At 41.0% G+C, this 9,081-nt stretch overlaps 1 long non-coding RNA gene across 1 annotated transcript; it reads right to left on the bottom strand.

Annotated features, from left to right (window-relative positions):
- Window positions 1-276: 276 nt before the first annotated feature.
- LOC310805658 lies at window positions 277-7,994 on the bottom strand. The gene is made up of 6 exons (XR_014554255.1): window positions 7,915-7,994; window positions 6,075-6,266; window positions 5,771-5,974; window positions 4,191-4,364; window positions 3,201-3,377; window positions 277-708 (listed from the first exon to the last, which is right to left on the bottom strand). It is a non-coding gene; the product is annotated as an uncharacterized lncRNA (long non-coding RNA).
- Between the last annotated feature and the right edge of the window lie 1,087 nt (window positions 7,995-9,081).

Below are 9,081 nucleotides of genomic sequence, written 5' to 3'. Positions count from 1 at the left end.
CATTTACTGAGTCAAATGGAAACAAGATTTTGGCAAACAATCCCCATAAGAGACGTTCTTTTGACGAATTGTCATAGTTACGTCTGACTTCGGCTCCTTTGAAATAAAAGCTTTGTGTCTGCAGCAAGTGGTGGTGACATGAAAGGCTCTAAAAAAATAGGTATGCAAACTTTGAAATGTTTTGGTTTGGAATAATAAGCTTTCACAGTACATGCAATAGTACTGAGCATACAGGTACACGGTACTATAGCAAGAAGACGCAGATGAGGCGATTAATTAAGTCAAAGCCTTTATTTCAGTTCGGACAAGTCAGTGAATCCAAGTTTATACCAATTCCGGAGCAAATAATTTGTGCGAACTGTTTAGAGTGGTTACACATAACTGTTTAGAGTGGTTACACATAACTGTTTAGAGTTCTTACACATAACTGTTTAGAGTTCTTACACATAACTGTTTAGAGTGGTTACACATAACTGTCCAACACAAACAGTGATCATCAGTTCCCGTCAACTGAAACTCACCCGCATATGGGCAATACTATGATACCATCTTTACACTGCTGACGATAGTGAATGCCTCCAATAAAGTCCCCTTGAAGACAGCGAAATTCTATAGAATCATCGTGTTCTGAATAGATTTTAACTTGTTCTGAATAAGCAAAATCAATGTTCCGTTGTTTCATGTCGTCCTTTTTGACAGTGCAGGGTTCTGAAAGGAGATATAATAATCAATGTTAATGTCCTGAGGATCAAAGCGTTCTGAAATGTCATTATAGAAAAATGTATATTCTATTATATACATAGTATACGAACATATGTTTGTATAGTCCATTATGTGAACGTTGTGTAGTTGCGACTGCCAACGGCCCCTGGTGTGAACATTGATTACTTTGTCTTATGATGACTGTTGGACAGATGATTCACTTACTAAAACAAATTTGTTGTAAGTTGCTTTGGATAAAGGCGTCTGCTAAATGCCATAAATGTAAAATGTAAATGTGTAGTCTTTCGCCGAAACTACACCAACGCCGAAACGAGAGCATACCGTCATAGCTCCGTTAACGTCGTTTTCAGTGTGTTGCACCAAGAGCGAAACGAGATGCGCTGGCACAAACACTGATCTGATAACAAAATATGCTATATTTCATAAAGGGAAGCTACGTGAAAATAATTATTAATAAAATAAATATTCTCGAAACTTCAACAACTAATCTGCAATTTCAGTTTGTTGAAGTCGCCTATATGTGCATGACATCAAGAATTACGCCAACCCTGTTTGTCTTTGTTTAATACAAGCCTAAAATGCGATACCAAACCTTTCAGTGTGTGCAGTGTGATTTGTGCAATTTTCCTACTTAGTTTTAGGATGATTGAGATAATTTGTGAATGTATATTTGATATTATGTGCTTATTTCTCTACATCTACGCCTCTACAACGCTCTCGCTGCCGAGGAAAATAGACTCGAAGCATAAAACTATGCTGCTTCAAGCTAGCCGCCCTTCGCAGACGTGCTGGTTCCGCATGCATGTCGCATTGATCGCCATGAGTTGTTAAACTGCGGTTGACGTTATGGAGACGTTACGGTGTCTTAACACCTTGGCAAAGTTTGGCCGTTAAACCCTTACTGAGGGTGCAGTTAATTGGTCTCGGCCTGACACTAAAACCACACCGGCCGCGAGCCTTTGCCAAAGTCATGCGAGCGTTCAATCATTAAATCCACACCGGATGCGAGCGTCTGCGAGCGCATGTTTTACCCCCGTCTCAAATAGAAACTGGTCCGACTTGAGACACTGAGCTCCAAGATATTTCGCAAGTCCAGACTCTCCCATCGTTTCATTGGTTTGGTGAGAAACCCTGTTGCAATACACATCTTGCATGTCATCCCTCCTCTCTCTCTCATCCTTCCTGTAAATCTCTACTGTCTCTATCCCAATAAAGCAGAAATGCCCTAAAACATACAGTACCAGTCAAAAGTTTGGACACACCTTCTCATTCAATGGTTTTTCTTTATTTTTTTAAATTATTTTCTACATTGTAGATTAATATTCACGACATCAAAACTATGAAGGAATGGAATTATGTAGGAAACAAAAAAGTGTTAAACAAACCAGAATATGTTTTATATTTTAGATTCTTCAAAGTAGCCACCTTTTGCTTTGATGACAGCTTTGCGCACTCTTGGTAAGTTGTGTCCAAACTTTTGACTGGTACTGTATTTAAAAAAAAGAATACTACAATAGTACATCCATAGGCTACTACTACTACTACTACTACTACTATCACTACTACTACTACTACTACTATCACTACTACTACTACTACTACTACTACTACTACTACTACTACTACTACTTCTCTCGTGTCTGAATCGCGTCTAATGTGAGCACCTAAACGCTTGGCATTCACACGCGCGCGAACAGTGTGGTTATCGTGTGACCTGCGCCAGGTGAGCTGATACACGTGCACCTGCCGCCTTGACTCTCCCCCTCACATCACCGCCTCCTAATATACTCCTTTGCGTACGTCAACTTGCTGCAGTCTACAGAGCCTGTCATGATATGATCCGTCAAATGGCATAGCAAGATAATACCACAGTGGCGGCGTGCCTCTGAAATAGAGACAGAACATCCGTTAACGCGCTTGACAGCCTAGACGCACGCATGCAGAGCCTTTTGACACACGTGGCTGATTAGGATACATAAACAATAATAATCATAAACAAATATAATCATTATAGTGGAAGAGATTTGTTTTTCACCTCGACGCTTGTGTGCGCCACGGGCAATTAGAATGCGGTGCAAGTTGGAGAGAATTGGTTGGGTAAGATCCTCATCATCAAGATCCTCATCATCAATTAATTGAAGGGAGAACAAGGGAGAACAGAGCTCTGGGCACAGTGTCAGTCATATTCCGGCACCCCTGGAGCAGTTAGGGGTTAAGTGCCTTGCTCAAGGGCACAACGGCAGTGGTAGGCACCTGGATATGATGCCAGTAACCCTCCAGTCACCAGCTCACATCCGGCTCCCTCCTGGAGCGGGGATCAAACCAGCAACCTTCCGATTGCCGGCCTCTCTAACCTCCAGGCTACCTGCCGCCCCGTAGTAGGCCTATACTGTATAACTGCTGTAACAGGGTTGGGGACTCTAGGTCCAACCTAGGGTTCATACATTCTGCTGTCAGTTACAAAGAAAAATTCTTACTGTAGCACACTGGAAGAGACCCCCATTTTCCATCTTTGCATTGAACTTTGGCTTCAAAACTCAGTTTATAATATGTTGGACATTGGAAGGACACTTCAGTGATAGTTTCTCTGCCAACTTTGCGGGTTGTCACAGTAGGCTCTGCATTTTCAACAAAAGGTACTGGAAGACATTCCCCTAAGATAAACAGGGAAACAATAAATCAACCATCCATTCTGATCAAACAGCAACATTTTGTGTTTTGAAGAGATTTTGATTGGACAATTTGATTGGATATTGTTATTCATTCATTCACAGTCTTTACTGTTGAATAAATAGCAACGCAATGGCATGCTATTACTACAAGGTTACTGCTACGACTAGGCTTCTACTACTACTACTACTACTACTACTACTACTACTACTACTATTACTACTACTACTACTATTATTACTACTACTACTACTATTATTACTACTATACTATTACTACTACTACTATTACAACTATTACTACTACTACTATTACTACTACTACTATTACTACTATACTACTACTACTACTACTACTTGTATTACTACTACTATTACTACTACTACTATTACTACTACTATTACTACTACTACTACTATTATTACTACTATACTATTACTACTATTACAACTATTACTACTACTACTACTACTACTACTACTACTATTACTACTCCTATACTATTACTACTACTACTATTACAACTATTACTACTACTACTATTACTACTACTACTATTACTACTATACTACTACTACTTGTATTACTACTACTATGACAACTAGTATTACTACTACTACTACTATTACTACTACTCCGACTAGTATTGCTACTTCTACTACTGCTATTACTACTACTATTACTACTACTCCAACTAGTATTGTTACTTCTATTACTGTTACTATTACTACTATTACCACTACTGCTTCTACGACTATTATTATTGTTATCATCATCACTTCTCTTTTGGGACTCACCTTTGCACTCTACTGGTTCGCTCCACACTCCGTTCATGCACGTTGCTCTTCGTTCAGATTCCGTGTATGGTGGCAGACATCTGAACTCTATTTCATCTCCATTATCGTAATTACCTTCCTTTTTAGAGGACAGCTGCACTAAACCCTCAAATTCTTTAGGCCTCTCACAGCGCTCTGCAGATGAAGCATATTTCAGTAGTAAAATTGTTATCATGTACTAGTAGTATGCACTCACTGAACACTTTATTAGGAACACTGTACTATTACTGGGTAGGGCCTCCCTTTGCTCTCAAAACAGCCTCAATTCTTCGTGGCATTGATTCCACAAGATGTTGGAAACAATCATTTGAGATTCTGATCCATGATGACATGACTGCATCATGCAATTCCTGCAGATTTTTCAGGTGCACTCCACCATGAGAAGGTGTACATGTGTTCCACCACCTCCACCATGAGAAGGTGTACAGGTGTTCCACCACCTCCACCATGAGAAGGTGTACAGGTGTTCCACCACCTCCACCATGAGAAGGTGTACAGGTGTTCCACCACCTCCACCATGAGAAGGTGTACAGGTGTTCCACCACCTCCACCATGAGAAGGTGTACAGGTCTTCCACCACCTCCACCATGAGAAGGTGTACAGGTGTTCTACCACCTCCACCATGAGAAGGTGTACAGGTGTTCTACCACCTCCACCATGAGAAGGTGTACAGGTGTTCCACCACCTCCACCATGAGAAGGTGTACAGGTGTTCCACCACCTCCACCATGAGAAGGTGTACAGGTGTTCCACCACCTCCACCATGAGAAGGTGTACAGGTGTTCCACCACCTCCACCATGAGAAGGTGTACAGGTGTTCTACCACCTCCACCATGAGAAGGTGTACAGGTGTTCCTAATAAAGTGTTCCGTGAGTGTAAGCAGTAGTAGTATAAGAGACTTCACTGTGCTTGTCATTGCTTTTCGTTAGCATACTCTAACGTTAGCATACTCATTTAGCATGTTATTTTTTTAATAAGAGCTCCCAAAAAATGAAAGACAATTTAATTTCTCCATTGGAGAAAGAGAACAGGTGAGGAGGGATTAGCTGATGGGTTCGGGTTAGAGGACTGGTTAAAGCTCTCTTGTCTGCCGTTATCACCCTTCACATTATCATGACTTAAAGACTCAGTATACCTAGAGAGACATAGACATGAATGTATATTCATTATGAAAAATAAACAAACAAAACAAACCTAAAAAAACTAAGCTCAAGCGTATTAGTGTTGATTGGTATAAGTAAGCATTATGCATAGAGCTACCACTCACCACCCCATGCTAGAAGGCAGAAAACAATCAGGTCTATGTACAGCCGATATCCACACACTTCCATTGCATATTGGCTGATAATACACACCATGTTGTGCATTAATGCCTACTTAGTCTAAAAAATGGAGATTGATATAACTTTACTACCAAGCAGAGTCTATAATCCCTATAATTGTATAATGGGAAACCCCCCAGAAATGTGTCACTGAATCCTCTCAGGGAACATTCAGATGTCAGTGATATGCTTGTGGTAGTTTTACTCATCAATACTTACGTATGCATTTGGGGGCTTTTGACCATTGCCCTTGGATGCAGGTGACTTTGCTGGTTCCCTCCATCTCAAAAAGCTTGCGGCATACATACTGTACTTCAAATCCGTCATCATATATTTTCCGATATGAAGTTCTAACGATGGCACTTTCAACTTCAAGTGGAGGACCACATGACCTGTCGGACACTTCAGTAGGAGAAGGTGAATCTAAAATTGTGCATATTGTACACATTTAGCATGAGTGTTTGAGTGATGTTCTCAAGAAAATCAACAACAACAATGAAATACAATCGTAGACAGTACAGACCTTTGCATATTTCCGATTGTGGTATATCCCAATTTCCATTTTTACATGTAATCTGGACGGGGTCGATGTTAAGTTTGTGTCCCGTGTCACATTGTAATTGAATATTTGTTCCATCTGGATAGGGGCCATCGCGGTTTGCTTGTGGAAACGTTGCATGAGGAATTGTGGGGAGTATACCACACTGTGAGATCTCTACAGATAAAACACATTAACATATTATAATTATTATTGTTCCAATACAATAAATGCAGATTAACAATTTAGCTAACAATGTGCCTTTAATTTAAATGTAAATATTACCCCATTTGAAATACTGTTGCCCTTTTTTCAAAGAACCTTAAAGATGCACAATTAAGCTTTTGGTCACTAGTTTAAACAAGTAGCGCTGTGAGCTAGGCTTGGACCCGAAAATTGCATACTACAGTCAGCCTCACGCAAGCCACATGCACACAATATTGAAACCTCATCTCTGCGTCCTTCTGTGTTGCACGGCCTGTATGCTCATGAACTGTACCAAAAGGTAAATTCTCATTAGGGGTCGCTTCTCTCTTGAAATAAAATCATTGAGACTCAAGAGGAATAAAGGTTATGGAAACATGCCAAGGCTTAAAATTATATTGGATTTCAAGAAGCTACCATGAACTACAAACTTTGAACTTTGAAGCTTCAAGAACCATGAACTACATCGGAGATACCAGGCCAATATGAAGATGCATTTCCCATATGCGTAGTTCGACTTTTTGGCTTGGGGGCGCAAGAACTACTAGTGCCCCTCCTTGTGTAAATTGGTGACAATCATTCAAACATTTGTTTTGTGGATTAATGAGATAGAGAATATGTCCAAAATTACATCTCAAACAGGGCAGCAGATATGCTTGTTCAAAGTTTGGTGGGGGACAAAAAGGCTAATTAGCAGAAAATCGAATAAACCTATGGGCTTATGGTTGTTTAAACGTTTGGAATTTCATTGAGCCAATCAGTGTACTTTTGGAATTTCATTGAGCCAATCAGTGTACTTTTGTAAATGCCGGATCTCTATGGCATTCACCCAAGTTTCGTCAACATTGTCCCAGTGGTGCCTGAGATATCAAGTGTGACATGCCAACATACGAAGGGATGGAGACAGATCCACAATCGATTTAATCATGGGGGACAACAAACGGCTTGAAAACGCTGGCAAATGATCGAGACTACTAGTGCATCAGCAACGCCCTCTCCAGTCACTTTACACCCACAACTTGCACGTCCAAGAATCATGATAGAATCAAAGGATGTATTCACATCCCTGGGACTGCCGACGATCATCTAGACAACTTTGATAACGATTGCTGTATCGATGTATTATAGAAGCCTTGTGCCTCTCACGTCTCTCTGCAGATGCTTTGACTATACAGGACTTAATACCCTAACTTGTTATATCGCTGAGATAAACACACACACACACACACACACACACGCATGCATGCACGCACGCACGCACGCACGCACACACACACACACACACCAAAGAAATCAAATTAATGTTGCATTTAATGTCAGTTATTCAGGATTTCACGACCTATCTTCCACCGTAGATTGAAGACCCATCTCTTCAGGCTACATCTTAACTGTCCCTCCTAAAGACCTCCTCATCCCCACTACCCCTCTGTGAATAGCCCCTGGTCCTAACATAGATTACTTTTTCTTATGATGACTGATGGATAGATGATTCACTCACTTGTTGTAAGTTGCTTTGGATAAAGGCGTCTGCTTAAATGCCATAAATGTAAATGTAAAATGTAAATTTAATTTAATACACAATCCATCTGCTAGGGGACCCTTAACTCCACCTATAACTTACCAATGCATTTAACTTCAGACGTTGCAGGTGCACATGTGGTCGTACCCCACCAGCCTTCAGTGAAAGGTTTGAATCCTTTCTCGCAGGAATAGAACATCACAGGATCAGTCTCAGCTGTATGGTCCACAAACCCATTTGTCACAGAGGGTGTGAGACATGCCCCTATTTCTGGTGAAAAAATGGACACAAAAGATGACAGATCCAGCAAGACAATACAATCAAAATAATAACAGCGAAGGGATACTATAAGGCCACTATCTGGCACTGTAGCATCTGCTCCTCTACGCCAATAGAGTCACTTGTGTAATAGGAGGACCTTAATGATTTTTTTAACCAAGGTTTATTTTTGGGATTTTTTAGGACAATTGAAATACATACATACATGGCATTGTAAAACACATCACCCCCATTGATGTACAGTATACATATATCATAGGCTTACCTTTACAGGTAATTAGATTGTCCCAGCCAGTTAGCAGGCAGGAAGCAGCCATGCGAGTAGTTGGTTCATAACCTGTTTTACAACTGTACATTAACCAGTCATTGTTCTTGTACGGCCTTGATTTTGGATTTTCAATCACAGCATTAGGGATTTCTGGCAGGTTACATGTAATCGCTGAAAGACAATGAATACAATTATGATACAATCCACAAACCTATCATGATCAGTGGAAAACTATACCAGACAGGTTTAAAGGTCATCTGGTCAAACTGAAACCAAAGATAACTTAGTGGTATAACTAGTGGAAGCAGAAATCCAAGGAAGGGGTCATTGTAATGCATGGAATGGAATGAGAGACTGTTTATTTGCCATGCAATTGTTGTCAATTGTCGGAATGTGGTAGTTTTTGCACACCGAGACAACACACATGCACACCCCCCCTCTGAGACAACACACGTGCACACCCCCCCTCCGAGACAACACACGTGCACACCCCCCCTCCGAGACAACACACGTGCACACCTCCAAGGGAACTCTGAGCACAGGGTCAGCCATATTCGGCACCCCTGGAGTTAGGGGTTAAGTGCCTTGCTCAAGGGCACAACGGCAATGGTAGGCACCTTAGATATGATGCCAGCAACCTTCCAGTCACCAGCCTACCGATTACTGGCTGGCCTCTCTAACCTCTAGGCTACCTGCCTCCCCAGTGAGGCATGGTATCAAAC

This window comes from Argentina silus (genome assembly GCF_951799395.1).
Source record: "Argentina silus genome assembly, chromosome: 6".
Classification (NCBI taxonomy): domain Eukaryota; kingdom Metazoa; phylum Chordata; class Actinopteri; order Argentiniformes; family Argentinidae; genus Argentina; species Argentina silus.
The sequence above is the reverse complement of the archived record's forward strand: the minus strand, read 5'-3'. Positions and strand labels throughout refer to the sequence as shown.